Source organism: Parasteatoda tepidariorum, chromosome 6 (assembly GCF_043381705.1).
Source record: "Parasteatoda tepidariorum isolate YZ-2023 chromosome 6, CAS_Ptep_4.0, whole genome shotgun sequence".
In the NCBI taxonomy this organism is placed as follows: Eukaryota; Metazoa; Arthropoda; class Arachnida; order Araneae; family Theridiidae; genus Parasteatoda; species Parasteatoda tepidariorum.
In genome coordinates, this window is record NC_092209.1 from 29,896,249 (window position 1) to 29,912,070 (window position 15,822).

At 30.4% G+C, this 15,822-nt stretch overlaps 1 protein-coding gene and 1 long non-coding RNA gene across 2 annotated transcripts in view; one reads left to right on the forward strand and one right to left on the reverse strand.

Annotated features, from left to right (window-relative positions):
- The window catches only part of LOC139425892 (uncharacterized), a 39,382-nt gene extending 25,524 nt beyond the window's left edge, over positions 1-13,858 (reverse strand). Inside the window, exon 1 of the long non-coding RNA XR_011636979.1 lies at positions 13,702-13,858. This is a non-coding gene — a long non-coding RNA (uncharacterized lncRNA). The remainder of the gene's footprint in view (positions 1-13,701) is intronic.
- Positions 1-15,822, forward strand: part of LOC107448293 (no mechanoreceptor potential C) — a 116,043-nt gene that overhangs the window by 16,835 nt on the left and 83,386 nt on the right. The window lies entirely within an intron of this gene.

Consider the following 15,822-nt stretch of genomic DNA (forward strand, 5'->3'; position numbering starts at 1 on the left):
GCCGAACGCGGAACCCCCAGTGTTTAGTTCCCAAGCATGCTTGGTACTCATTTATCGACCCACTGAAGGGATGAAAGGCTGAGTTAACCTTGCCCGGCCCGAGGATCGAACCAGGGACCTGTGGCACGACAGCGCGAAGCGCTACCGCTCAGCCACCAATAATTTCAGCAATTTATTGACAATATTGGATTAATAATTTAATCAATTTAGTGACAATATTGGGTAAATAATTTCATCAATTAAGTGACAATATTGGATTAATAATTTCATCAATTGAGTGACAATGTTGGGTTAATAATTTAATCAATTGAGGGACAATATTGGGTAAATAATTTCATCAATTAAGTGGCAATATTGGGTAAATAATTTCATCAATTAAGTGACAATATTGGGTTAATAATTTCATCAATTGAGTGACAATATTGGGTAAATAATTTCATCAATTAAGTGGCAATATTGGGTTAATAATTTCATCAATTGAGTGACAATATTGGGTTAATATTTTCATCAATTGAGTGCTAATATAATGTAGATTGTTAAATTCAAAATTTAGAAGGGCTCGCTTTTCTTATTATTATTCTGGTTCATTCATCATGTTTTACCAAACATATATATCAAAATAATTTGGTATAATTATCTTTCTGCACAATTTTCCGACAATGGAATGGGTTGCTTAAACGCAATACTAAAAACTAGGGGTGCTAAAAAGGAATTACGACATTGGCCTTCACGAAGAGTTATGCATTAGGGCCAATGTTTCATTTGGTGTTACTTTGAAAGATTAAAAGCGTATAACCTTTAAGATTCATTAGCATAAAACGTGGGCAAAGAGACCATGTTTGGCGGTGTTTTGATGACACAAGTACTACCAATTACACTCTTGGGAGAAACACTGCCTTTATTTAATCTTGCTTGCGTATTGTTCAGAAGTAAAATATTTCTTTGCCAAAGCTTTCAAGAGTAATGACACGGACATCGCTTGTTTCTTGGCAGAAATTCTATTTGGTATCAAAATTCGAGGCCTCACATTCGAGCACTAACACCCTTTTCTTTTATTTACTTTGCCTGAAAATTAATTTTCGCACTTCAAGTAATTAAATCCAAAATTATTATACAAGTGATCTTACGAATCGTGGAATAATGATTGTGCTTAGAGACGTATCTAGTGTTCTAACAGTACTTTAGTTTGAAGTCTCATTTCAATTATTGTCGCAATGCTTTTGATGAAAGTAAGGAAATAACTAAAAGTGATTAACTATTGGGGGGATGTTTACAAAGTAATTTAATTTTTTTTTATGGAAATGAAAGGTGATTTTCCCATTAGTGACTAAATATTATATCGAATCATATATTGTCCGTTCTGGTTCAATACCTTTTTGCTATCTTTCTGGTAGTCGCATGATTCTACTCGCAAAAAATTTTAGTTCTTTGCTGTCAAAAAACTGAGAGATTTTTTGCTTTTTAATTCAAAGTAAAAGTTTTACAGTCTAACAATTTTGCAGTGATTGGAAAATTGCTGTTGCTGTTGTCATTTTTACCCTTCAGGTAGTGAAAAAAAGTGAAATCTTTTTTTTTTTTTAAAAAAGCCCACTTTATATAAGTTGTTATTTTGCAAACAATTTGGTTCAAAAAGTTAACAAAATGATTTCAGAAGCAAATATATAGTTTAATATATTTGGATAGACTCGTGCGATTTGATATATAAATGAATGTTGTTGTTGTTTCTATTGCCTACTTGCCATGCCGCCAGGCCTGTTTGGTACAACAGGCGAATTTAAGCCGAAGGTAAGTTTCTTGTTTTTCTGGTGGCGCCCTCTATGGTTAAGAATACGACTCGAACCACCCACGTCACAGCACGTTTTACAAGGCGGACCCATTCATACATCGATTCATTCATTCACAGATTGTAATTTTTACATGAACCAAAGAACGATCAATCTCTAATTCAGTACCCCCTGAGGCATTAATTTGTGATGAGAATTTTCAGGACTTAGTGACCCCGCCAGCAGTCACCATTTAATACGCAGGATTCTTCGGTCGGCTGGAATCGAACTCCCGTTCCCCCGAACACGAGTCCAACTCCCTACCAATCAGACTATCCCGGCCTATAAAGTGAATTGATATCAAATATATTTGACAAACTCGAGGTCTCATTTAATTCAAGTTGAGAAAAAGGAACGGGAAATATCGACTCACTCGCTAGAATAACAATATTAGATGAGTAAATATATATACAAATACATATCAGATATTTTATTACGCAAAACCTTAACAATTTCGAAACTATTAGTATGATCGTTTCGGGATTTCTCTCCTTCAATTCCGCGTGAAAAAAATATACTGGAAATAATGTCTCACTCACTTAGATATCAATATCAGATGCCCAAATATATGCAAGTACAAATTAGAATATTTCGTACGCAAAACCTTAATAATTTCAAAACTATTAATCTGATCGTTTCGGGATTTGTCTAATTAAATTTAAATAGAAAAACTACATAGGGAAGAATGTTTAACTTGCCTGTCGGGAAGAAATTTTATTCTTTCCCTCATATCACCCCCACTGTCCTCTGGAAAAGAGTAATGGTACATAGGAGATTAGGCGAGTTTTCAAGAATCATTTAATAATAACATAACAAAACTTTTTGTTAAAAAAAAAATATATATATATATATACATTAAGTTTGAATTTTTCAGAAAAAATAACTTTTTTCCTATAACTACTGGACTAATTATAAAATAAGTGTAAATAATTTCCTGTTAATTGATTCATGTCGTTAATTAATTCATAAAATTTGATTTTAATAAGAATTTTATTGATGATTAATTAAAAATAGAATAATACATAATACTTTAAATGTGACAATATGCTTATCATCAAGAAACCAAAATGGTTAAAAAGTAATAGCGGGGTCGGTGAACGAAGCGAACAGGCGACATAAGTAAAGGCGTGATTCCATCACCTATGTGCAGTACTAGTATATTTCAGGGATCTAAAATCATAATCCATCGAAAATAATGTATGCTTATTCAGAGAAAGTACGTTTTCGTGTCCGATTTCGTAACTTAAAATATCGTTTACTCTAACTAATTAGCACACTTTATGTCACCAATTTGAGCCATTAAGATTGAGTTCTAATATGTTAAAACCGATCATTAGATCAAAAGTCATTCAAAGGGTTTGTTTTTTTTTTGCGCACTGTACAAGTTTGAAAACATCATACATAACATGGGGTCACGTACATGTATCGACATATTTCCATGGGAGTTATTGCACTTTATTAAGATTAAAATTGCATAGGAACCGGAAATGTCGTCTTACGCCGCTTAGGGCTCTTCTCTAAATGAGCTGTTTTTTTATGAACTTAACTGTATAGATCATATTAAGAAATTAAATAGGCCATTTTAAGAAAATACCCGAAGACGCGTACGATGACATTTCTAGGCATTGTTTTCTATGCAATTTTAATCTTATAGGTGTGCCGTAACTCCCCTTGAAGTTGTCACAACATTTACGCCAAACCCTGTAATACATTACGCTTTTAAACTTTCACAGTCACAGTAAGAAAATAAAAATCGGACCACCCTGAATAACTTTTGATCTAATGATCGCATCTTTGTTTTCGCAATCTAAATGTTTCGAGGGTTGTGACCTCAAATATGCTAATTAATTAGTGCAGACTATATTTTAAGTTACGAAATCAGACGCAAAAACGTATTTTCTCTGAATAAACATTAAATACGGATTTCTGACCTACAAAAATAGGGGTTAGCCGAAATCTGGGAAATATGGTCCCAATAGTTTGGTGAGGATAACGGTCCAAAGTTTGGACCTCTGAATTATAATATTACTTTTTGTATATTCTATATCGCGAGAGCTTTTTAAGCTAATTAAAAAGCTTTTGCACACAATTATAAAATTCGTTTTCCCAAAGATAATTCCATGTAAATTATAACTAATTTCAGATTTGAAATCCCTTCATCCGAATTAGGCAAAATCAAATATTTGTATGAATGCTACAAAAAATTTTGCTCCTCAATGTTATCTACGTCCAGATTTGTGTTTCTGAAATCACCCGTTCGGATTTTATAGCAAAAAAAAATCAAAATCAAAATAATATTTTTAAAAACCACGTTTTTGTAGTGGAGAATAATAATTAAAAAACAAAAATTTGGAAAACGAAAAACGTGGGGCGCATGAAATACATAACAGTAACAGTATGTGTGCTCATGAGAATATGTGTATGTATATCTGTAATTGCATCTGAATGTGGATGTGAATGCGGAATATGTTTGTGTAATTGCATGTGTATGTGGATGTATATGTGGATGTGTATGTGGTTGTGCATGTGTATGAGTAAGAAAATGTGTCTATGTAAGTGTATATGTACTGTTATGTATTTCATGCTCCCCACGTTTTTCGTTTTTCAAATTTTTTTTAATTATTATCCTCCACTACAAAAACGTGGTTTTTAAAAATATTATTTTTATTTAGAATTTTTTTTTGTACTCACTTTCAAAATCTCAATTTTTTCACTCACTGTACACATAACTTTTCAACTGACATGTGACACTAATTTGAAATAATAGAATCGACGACAAAAGACAATCACGATAAATATTAATTTTTCTTTAATTTTAATTTTATGTTACTTTGTCTTTTTTCTCTTTATTTTCATGCATTGTCATCCAATTCTGAACTGTGTGCTAAATTTGAAGTTTGTAGCTAGTCGGGAAGTTAGTTTAAAATCGATTACAAAATTCCCCCCGAACAGACATACACGAAGGCAATTTGATATAAAAGTGGTAAAATTGTGCGCGTGTTTGAGAAAAATCACGTTTTTTTCCCTTTGAACTTTGATTACCGGGGATGGGGTCTAAATTTTATTTTACAGAGCTGAAACTTTCCAAATATTAGTTTATATTAAATGGCACCTTTTTTGGGGGTGCCTTCGAAAAAAAAAAAACGTTTCGACGAGTTAATGAAACCCACCCTAATGGGTTATACTATTTTCAATACCTCCAAAATTAGAGATAATTTTCGCTCCATACGATAATTTTCGCTAGAATACCAAATCACACCACTGCAATATGTGTCTAACGAATAGTTTTGATTAAAATCTAATAAAGCTTGAATAAGTTGTAGTTTGTAATAATAAAAACCAATCTTCGGATAAAATCACGCCTAGCAATCATTTCTGGCAATAATCACATCCAGTAACTTTAGTAGCGTTCATTATCATTTTTTCTTTCATTTGAATAATTGTCAAGCCAAAAAGGGTAACAAAGCCTTAAATCGATGGAAAACAAAATGGGGGTATTTTGGGATGGAAGATCGGATGTCGTCGTGCCGAGGACATTTGGGTGGAGACCTCACTTTGACCTTGGAGGAAGAGGCCATCTCCCATTTTCGTGTTCTGGTACATTCTTAACAAAATATTTTAACTTAAAGGAGCCACAAGTTTTTCAGTATTACAACAGGTGAATATAATGATTTGATAAAGCGGCTGCAAGGTTTTTAAACTCTACAAAGGAACAAATTTTTTTTTTATTTGTGACTGAATTAATGGTTTTATCGACAGTAATTACGGAATAATTGGTTTTACGGATATGAATTACGGAAGAAAAAAAATAAAAGCACAGGTAAAATTCCGAGGAAAAAAAACCGCAATTAAAAGTTTCTCAAAGCAAAGTTTCTCAAGTTTCTCAATGCAAAGTTGACACAGAGTAGTAATGTGATGTATTAGCAGGGGTCTGTCCAGACATTTTGTGAAAGTTTTTGTAAAATTGTGAAAAAACTATTCATAATTTGTGAGTATAAAATAAGCGTTAAGTTACATTCTTTCTACCAGGGTCCTGCGTTTGTGAATTTGTGCAAATAGGATCCTGTTATTGCAAAAATTGCCAAAAACCTTTGCAAGGAGTTTTTAAATTGTAAATAGATGCAAGATTCTGCTCAACAATCGCTGCAACTAAATTATAGATGCAACATACAAATATTTGGTATTTAGCCTATACTGCTCTACACAGAATAATAATTTCGGACGAATAATGGAAACAAAATCACTCACATTTTTAATAATTTCAATTGACATATTTTAAATAACACAACTTGGTTATGTATTACTTTTATTGAGTTACGTATTAAGTAAACTTAAACAATTCTTAAATTTATAATATTTTATATAAAAAATTGGCAGAAATTAATTTTAATTTACATAATATTCTATTAATTAATTTTATGAATAAATATAAATTGATCGATTATTTATTTACAAAAAAAATATGATTTAATATTAATAAGAATGCGCACACGAAGTTTATAAAAGTAGAAATATTTTCTTAGAATACTACATTTGGAATTTAAACTTAGGGAAACTTAGTTTGTCTCGAACTGTCTTTCTTCCCCCCCCCCCGGGAAGGGTTTATTCGATTAACAAAACAATAATGAAGATAAACAAATTTGTGAAGGGTCCGATTAAAAGATAAATTATTTTGTGAAGGGTCCATTTTTATGAAAATATATTTTGTGAAGGGTCCGTTAACGGACCCAAATTTTTTCTAAACAGACCCCTGATTAGCTTCAAAAAATTTTGTGAATTTAACTACCAATTTGAATCAATCCGTCAAGCCCATATACTTAATGTAATCGAATATTTCGTCGAATGTTATTTGATTTTTTTAAAAAAAAGAAATAACAATTATTATAAAAAGATTGAATTTTAAAAAAAAACTTTTTACTTTATATTTTTTTATTGTATATATCGGCACATATAGAAATTTAATTTACAATCGAGTCACGGTATTTAGTTTAAAATAAGAATAAAAATTTTTAAGTATTAGTAGTATGAAGTGTTTTTAATAAAATTTAGAAAAATAATATCTTGTTTAAAAAAGCTTGTTTGTTTTTCGAATCGCACACCTTAAGCTTAACTATTGGAATTTAGTTAAACATTTTAGTTAAATCGCATAAATGCGTAACGTTTAATGTAGCATACAATATTATAAAATGTGTAATGTAAACTTATTTTCCGTAACTTTCAAAGTAATTATTGCCTAGCAGTTAACATTTTAAAAAACTAGTGGGCTGCGCCCCCTGCTCGCTAACGCTCGCCAGCCCCCGAAAATTGCTACGCAATCTTATAAGGTTTGCTTCGCAAACCAAGCTCGTTTCGCTCGCAACTAACTTAGACACATTGCAAATGCACAAAACTCTAAGAATTGAAAAACAATCATTCAAATCCATATAACAACTTTTTTTTTTTTTTAAAATACATCTTTTTAAGCAAATACTAAGTTATTAAAATAAATTTGAATTCAAATAAATTACATGTAATTCATTAAACCTATTAGAAATGTGCTATAGTATAAAATCTTAAAGCGTAACAGCACGACTGAGACTCATTTTTCAATGAATAACTAATAACAATAATAAGACAAATAAATTCGTGATATAAATCAAAAATCGTCCAATAAATTCGTAATATATAAATTCGTGAAAAAAAAGCGCTTTCGACAAAATACTAAAATAGAAATCTATCGACAAAGACTACTCACTTCTGCCTAGCTGAATAGTATGAGATTGCCACAGCTGAATTGTTATTTCCGTTTCCGTTTTTAAAAGCGCTATATGTTGAGCCACCTTAGCTAGATTTGGCATGTGACATTTTTTGCAGCAATCATTGGTCGATTTTCTAGCGTTGCAATTCGGGGAGTTGTAATGAGGCTTTTTTTGTCACCGTGTAAGAGAAATATATATAGAGAGATAGTCATAATATAAATAATACCTTTTTTTTTTAAAAATGTGCACTGTGATCTTAAAGAGACTTTTTTCCCGATGCTTCCTTCCAATGGCGCTCTTTCCTGATACGTTTTTTGAGAGACTTTTTTTTCCTACTTCTTTCATTTTGGATGTTGAAATTTTGTATACATTTTACATTAACAACTATTTAAATACTAAATAAAAAAGGAATACATTACATGAATGTGCCTGTTTTTTTTCCCAACTCAAAAAAATGCGCGGAATTTTAAACTCAGGATCACTGAAAAGGAAGTCGGAATTACAAAATGAACATAAATTTAGTACTAAAGCAGTAAAAAAAGTACTAAGTTTTGTTTTAAAGTATGTACCAGTTCTCTCTTAACAGGCACTAAACTGAAAATCAATCCCTCTCTGTGTCTTTCTCTGCTCCATGACTTTCGTTGCAGATTTAACGATAGCTAAGATTCGAATTTTTAGGTCACAGTTGTCAGTAATTGATTCACGGCAATTCTTATGAGCAGATAAAAAACTTAATGTCCTCATAGCGTTCTAACAAAATTTTTTTCCCCGTTACGTCTAAAAAGTAATTTTTAATGAGGTGACAGAATCTCAGCATTTGTTTCTATGACCCTTACAAATTGAAAATAGGCCTACTGTCCGACGAAAAATAAAGGAAAAGTTCTAAATTTTCTGTTTTTTCAAAAGGAACAAAGCAAGCCATTTCTTGCATATGTTACAACGTTTTCACAATTTGCACTAAGAAAAATCCTTATATAAATCTGTAACCGTTATTCTTAAAAAATATAATTTCTGACTATATCGGCGTACACTTTTGCGCTTTCTGCGGAATACTGTACGTGGAAACAAATATCCAAATACCCATATAGTGCGCAAGAAAAAAAAAATGGAACGCTCTGAATAACTTTTGATCAAATGATCGGATCTTCGCGTTTAGGAACTCAATTTTAATGGTTTGCAGGATAATCTTAAATATGCTAATTAATTATTTCGGGCGGTATTTTAAGTTTCGAAGTGAGATACAAAAATTTACTTTCCCTGTATAAACATACCTTTTTTACAACTGATTCAGATATCTGACCCCCAAAATATAAAGGGTAACCGTAATCTATAAAAGTATGGTCCCCATAGTTTGGTTAAGAGAGCAATCCAAAATTTGGCCCTCTTAATGTTAAATTTACTTTTTGCGTATTTTGCAATAACTCGAGATTTTTTTCAAGCAAATAGAAATTTTTTTACATGAGATTATAAAATTCGTTAGATAAATCCATGAAAAAAATTAATTTTAGTAAATAGTTATTATTTTATTTAATAATAGTCAAAAAAATTTTAATAGTAAGGTATACAATTTTTTACGTCGTTTTAAGGTATGTACAAAACAAAATGCAATTAATTGCGCGAAATAGGCTAAATGAAATTTTTAAAAATTCGAATGTTTAAAATTCAATTTGTTAGGAACTATTCTACCGACTTAGCTAGATTTTTGTATTTTCACATGTTAAATTACATACTTTAGAATTACGTAAAAAATTGCATACTTTACAATTCAGAATTTTTTCGTCTAGTTTTAAATAAAATAAAAAAATATATAATAAATATTTAATGAAATTTTAATTTTTATACTATTGAGATTTGGCGAAATATACAAGAAGTAAAATTAACATTAAGGGGTTCAAACTTTGAATCGATCTCCTAACCAAACTGTGGGAACTATAAAATAAAAAAATAAAATAAAAAAATAAAATAAAAATAAAATAAAATAAAAAAATATATAATAAATATTTAATGAAATTTCAATTTTTATACTATTGAGATTTGGCGAAATGTACAAGAAGTAAAATTAACATTAAGGGGTTCAAACTTTGAATCGATCTCCTAACCAAACTGTGGGAACTATATTTCCTAGATTATGGCTACCCCCTATATCTTGGGGGTCAGAAATCTGAATCCGTTAAAAAAAAGGTATGTTTATTCAGAGAAAGTACGTTTTTGTGCCTGATTTCGAAACTTGAAATATCGTCTGTACTAATTAATTAGCATATTTGAGGTCGCCTTCTCAAACCATTCAGAATGAGTCCTAGAACGTGAAGATCCGATCATTAGATCAAAAGTTATTCAGAGCGGCCTGGTTTTTTTTTCTTGCACACTGCACGTGTGTTTGGATATTTGTTTCTGCTTACAATGTTCTGTAGAAAGTGTAAAAATCTATACTGATATAATCAATTATATTTTAAAAAATAAGGCTTGGAGAATTATATAAGGATTTTTACTGCAAATTTTGAAAACGTTGTAACATATGCAAAAAATGGCATGATTGGTTCCCTTAAAAAAAAAACGGAAAATTACTATTTCTTTTCAAAACCATTTTCAAAAACCATTATTAAAACTATTTTCTTCTTGGAGCACTGAACACTAACTTATAGCGTTATTTATCTGGTAAGTATATATTAAAGGAACACCTGTGTTTCATGTTCCATCTGCTCTAAGGGTTAGGCTCAAAATATTACAATTTTGTGGCAGCGTCAAACAAATATTTCGGACAAAATTCGATGATACGTTCTGGGTAGTTAGCCTAAAATGAGATTTTATTTAAAGAAATAAGTAATTTAGTAAGAACAATATAGACAAGCAATGAAAAAAAATTCCAAAAATATTAAAATTTCCATATTTTTTCTCGCTCTGTGCATTTTTGCACGAAAAACTTTTTAAAGCAATCTAAAGGATATTTTAGCAATTTAGTTATTCACATATGCAGTGTAAAGATTGAGAAGCGATAACATAAATCCATTACTTGTTTTAAGCCTAACTACTCTACGATCAACTAACTACAAATCACTTTATGATTAATTAATCAAATGGAATTTATTTTCTGATCACCCCCTTACGTAACAGCCATGCATCAATCTGAAGCACAAATGTGGAGTGCAATTACAAAAAATTACGAGGAAAACTCGAACTTCTTTATTGCTCAAATAACGGAAGCTGTTTTACTAGCTTTAACAATCCCAATTTCACTTTTTTTTACTGTTTTAGATTAGTACTTAACGAAAGGAAGTATATGAACTATCTTAACATAAAATTCCGATACTTTCCCAACAGCTATCTATTATTTCTTAAAATAACTCTCAACCCTTGACATTACATTTTTCCTTACTCGAAAACTGAAAAATGTGAAAATCATGGCAGCTGTAATCAATGAAATATTTTCAGTTCTTTTAGTTTTTCGTTCCGAAAGAAGCGACTTTCCCCTGGGAAGGTACAACGGGCTTTTAGTTAACCATTAGTTAAATGAAGAGTTGGGCGAGGCGAGTTGAGCTGCTTTTATCTGTTTCTTTCAAAAAAGAAATATGCAAACAAACATGTATATAGGGTGTGGTGTCGTAATACCATTCGAATTTATTTTAAAACAAACGAATCTGTTTCACTTGAATAAAAAGATAGTTTTCATGGAATATAGAGGGCACAGGGACATCTTTTATGTTACCATGGGATGGGATATGCACAAAGTTGGCGAACAATGTATAGGATAATAACGAACCCTTGAACCAGTTGTACTGTAAATAACCGAGCATTTGAAAAATAAATTATCAAAATCAGTATGTGTACCCTGCTCTCTGTTTAGGAAATCAGATGTTTGATTCTTATTAAGTTTCAGGATTAGTTACGGAGTTTGTCAACAGATGACACTATTGAATACGAAAAACTTAAAACAAACGAATCTGTTTTTCGGGAATAAAAATACAGTTTTCATGAAATATAGGAAGCACGGGGACATTATTTTTATTACCACCGCATTTACCCAAAGTTTGCAAACATGGCACATAGCAACCTGAATTTTTGAAAAGACTATACCAAAAATGATCGAACAATTAAAAAATAAATTTGGGGGAAGAAAGAGAAGTGTCTGCTCAGGAAATAAAAGATTTGTTTTTCCTAGAAGTCCTAAAATTAGTAATAATACTCAGCAACAGATGACACTCTCGACTACGTCAAGCTTTAAAAGAGTATTTCCAAAATAACTACCATTTGCAGCAACGACGACGCTATCTGGGGGAAATTAATAAGCTCATGTTAGTTTGTTTCCTAGTTTTCAAGGACAAAAGTGCCATCTTTTGACAAACTTTGTAACTAATTTCAAAACTTTTTGAGAATACATTTTCTGGTTTCCTGAGCATAATGCAGCATGATTTCAATTTCCTTTATCTATTATTGATTATTTTTTAAATTGAAACACAGGAACATAGAACCAATACATAGGCATCCATTATTTACAGCACTGGAGTTTTATTAACAATGAGAATTAGATTAAACTTTAAATTACAGATTCCATGGATAATTTTATTTTATTTTAATAATCAAGAACATATTGGGTAAATTTATTTAGGAAATAAAATAAATAATTTATTCGAAAAAATAAGTTCCTTGAATAAATGACAAACCAATAAAAGTTTGTAAATGAAAATAATAACTGAAATTGTTATCTGTAAATAATAATATTTCTTTATTTTTAATTATTTATTCATTAATCATAATTATTAAAAAATATTAATTGCATACTTACACGTATAAACTGCATCTATGTATTTGGAATGGTTCGCGTTTCAGTTTATTAAGTGTTCATTCTTCTTTCTTTACTATGCTAATTTTAGTATTGCATTTAGAATAATTTGCGTTTCAATTTATTAATTGTTAATTTTCTTTCTTTTGCATTGCTAATTTTCGTATTGCGTTTAGAATGGTTCACGTTTCAATTCATTAATTGTTAATTTTTCTATTTTTGTATTACTAATTTGAGTATATTGTTTCTGAATATAAAACTTACGCATAGCTATGATTTACATTAATCAATGTAAAATACAAATGAATTTAATTTCACTTTTGTTTTTTTTAAATAAAAAGAAATATTTTCTTTAGAAACTAATGCACCCTCCATAATATTAAATGAAATATCTATTCCACAAACTCGAAAAATACCATTTACTTAGTATAATTAGTATTAATATTATAACACGCTTTAAACAGTCAATTCCTTAAGGGTTTGCAGCTACCAATGTTCGATTCTGTATCCTTGAATTCTAGAATCTAACCCAAAAGACTTGAGAACTCTTGAATCAACTCTTGAAAAACTCACCTTCATAGAAGACTGTTCGAGTGAAGTTAGTCCGTATTTGTTCTAGATGTAGAATAAAATTACAAAAATCTCTCACGGTTTGCTTGGGAAAAATTGTTCCAACCCATAACCCGCCTTTCACTATATTCACTTTTGAATGTTAACTTTTATATTACATTTTGTTTGTTTCGCAAAATCTTTAAGACTTGGAATTAGGAACTTCTGTAGAAGAATGTATGGAACGATGGAATTAAGAAAAACATAACATTCTATAGTTAGCTTAAAAATTATTAAATGCTGAAATTGTAGTAAAAAATAACGTGTGGGCCAATCTACAAATCACAGTAACTACAAAGCTGAAATTTAACATGCCGTTTTTGAGTCCATTTTGCTTATAGACTTAACATGATTTTTTTCGAAATTCCAATTTGTTTGAAACATGTTGCAATTTTAAATACTTTTTTGTGAATTTTTTTCTTTTTATTATATTCTGTTTTTCCTTAGAAGCTTGAAATTACGAAGGTCTGTAGGAAAACGTACAAAAAGTACAATGGAATGAAACAAAATTAATATTCGATTAATAGTTTGAGAATTATCAACTACTGAAATCGTAGGTAAAAAATAACATTGGGGATAATCTACAGTCATTTGTTATACAGCTTAAAAGTTGAAATTTAAAGTGATGCAAAAGCCATTTTCATTTAAGAATTTAATGCCAGTTGTTTTCTTCGGAATTCTAATTTGTAAGAAAGTTATTGCAATTCTAAATATTTTATTCACGATATTTTTTTTAAAAAAGAAGATTATTTACCTATTGTTTTTCGTTCCTGCTTGACTTAATGTAAAAAGTATCGACAAAAAATGGATGATTAAAGTGAAAGAGAATGGATAATTAATTAAAAGAGAGAACATTCTGTCCTCTAGTACGGATATCGCACAAGAGGTGAAACAGTTATGTGACGTCGATGTTTAAAGGCATCTGAATAGAACAGACGAAACTTTTATCGCCGAATCACGAAATGAGATTTTGTTTATATTATTGTTTAGTTGCATAAGAAAAAATTCTGAAAATAATGATGTTTTTTTTTATTCTCACACCTGTTTCTTTCAAGCATACAAGTAGAAAGATTGATTATTTCTTAGAGTTTTTTCATCTTATTTTTATTAAATATTGCCTGGTCATTTCTTTTTGCAACTTGTATTTGTTCCGTTTAGTTTAAAATTGCTTTTCACTAGGCATCATTTCGTCATTTTTTTTAGGTTTTAAGTCATTATGTTTGAATGCAGCATAAAATGCTTCAACCTAAAATGGGCTGTGCATCCGAGAGGTTGCTCTAAGAGTTCGAAAAGGAAAAAAAATTTTAATGCTTGTTCTAAATTTTGAAACTAAAATAAATAAGAATAAATTAAAATATTTTACACGTTAATCAACCTTATAGAATGTGACATTTTTTTGTTGTTCTCTGCTAAAAAGGACAAAGAGAAATAAATACGAAAAAAATTTGGAATTGGTATTGAGCGTTCAATGGTATGTTGAATTTTTACATTCAATTCTTCCTTATAGTTATAAATGTTAAAAATTAGTTCTTTTTCAATATTTAATTTTATGAATAAATAATTAGATTCTTATCAGTTATAGGCACCATGTGTTGGCGACTATTTTTCCAAGTTGTCGCCAACACAAATATGGGTCCGTATAATCGATAAGTAGAATGAGATTTAATATTACGATTTATTATCAAAAATATCGATACTTAACAACGTCTCACGGTATTTTTCCAATTGAACTATTTAAAATTATTTTTATATTAGTCAATACATTTCGTTATGGAAATAAAACTTTTCGGTACTCACAATAATACAGTATTCAATACCTATCATTAATGCATAATATTCGCAATAGTATTATGTTTTTGATATGCTATATTATACTGATCGAGATGTAATTTTATTCCATATGCATTTGTATAGTAATTGCGATATTCTTGTATTTGAAAGACCTATGTGCATTATCAGTTGCATATTTCCTGTGTAAACCCGAATTTGGCGTTGTCCCTACATGCTGGCGAACTTATCACATTGGTTTTTACCGATAAGTATAATGCAATAATTCTTTCCATTTTATTTTCCTTTTTTAGCAATTTGTTTATAAATTTATATTTAATTCATAGAGGCCTTTACCTTTTAAGATATGATTCACGACCGTACAGTACAAGCTTTTGTTTTGTTCAAAATTAAGTAACGAAAATCTAATTTCATTTATTTGATGAATTTTTTTTTCTACATAGAATAAAAATAGTACTTCGTTAGTCTTTTAAATAAGATGCATCATCTTGGCGCTGTTCATTTTGCTATGAACTGACTCTGTTCATACGAAAAATATTCTTTTCTTAATTTCCAACAAAGCATAAACCATTTTTTTTTACGATAATCTCTGTGTGGAACGTAGAAAAGAGAAATAAATGTTAAAAAATATTCTTTTTTTTTTGTCTCCACTTGTACAGAAGTTTTTATATGGCCGTAGCTGTCCAGTGGTTAGAGTATAGGACTCCGGTCCGGAGGGGGAAAATTTCCCTCCCCTTCAGATTCCTGTCTAAATTGAGGACGTGGACCCACGAATGAGTATTGCTGCCATCTTTAAGTGGGTTTTTAGTTAAGAGCGATGCTCGTCACCCTTGCGATGCTCTTCAGTCAAACGAAAGGTGCATCTTCCTCACTTGCAAAAGGTCAATGACTGGTGAGCTTGGCATGTTTAAGTGTTATACGAAACAACAACAAGTTTTTTATAGAGAAGAATATGCAACATGACCGATCAATATTTTTGGAGCCAATTCTGTGTGGGACAATGTTAATTTCCATTCCAAAGATCTCGGAAAGTTGTGATGCAATTTTCGTGAGATTTTGTTTTACTTGATATATATATATATATATA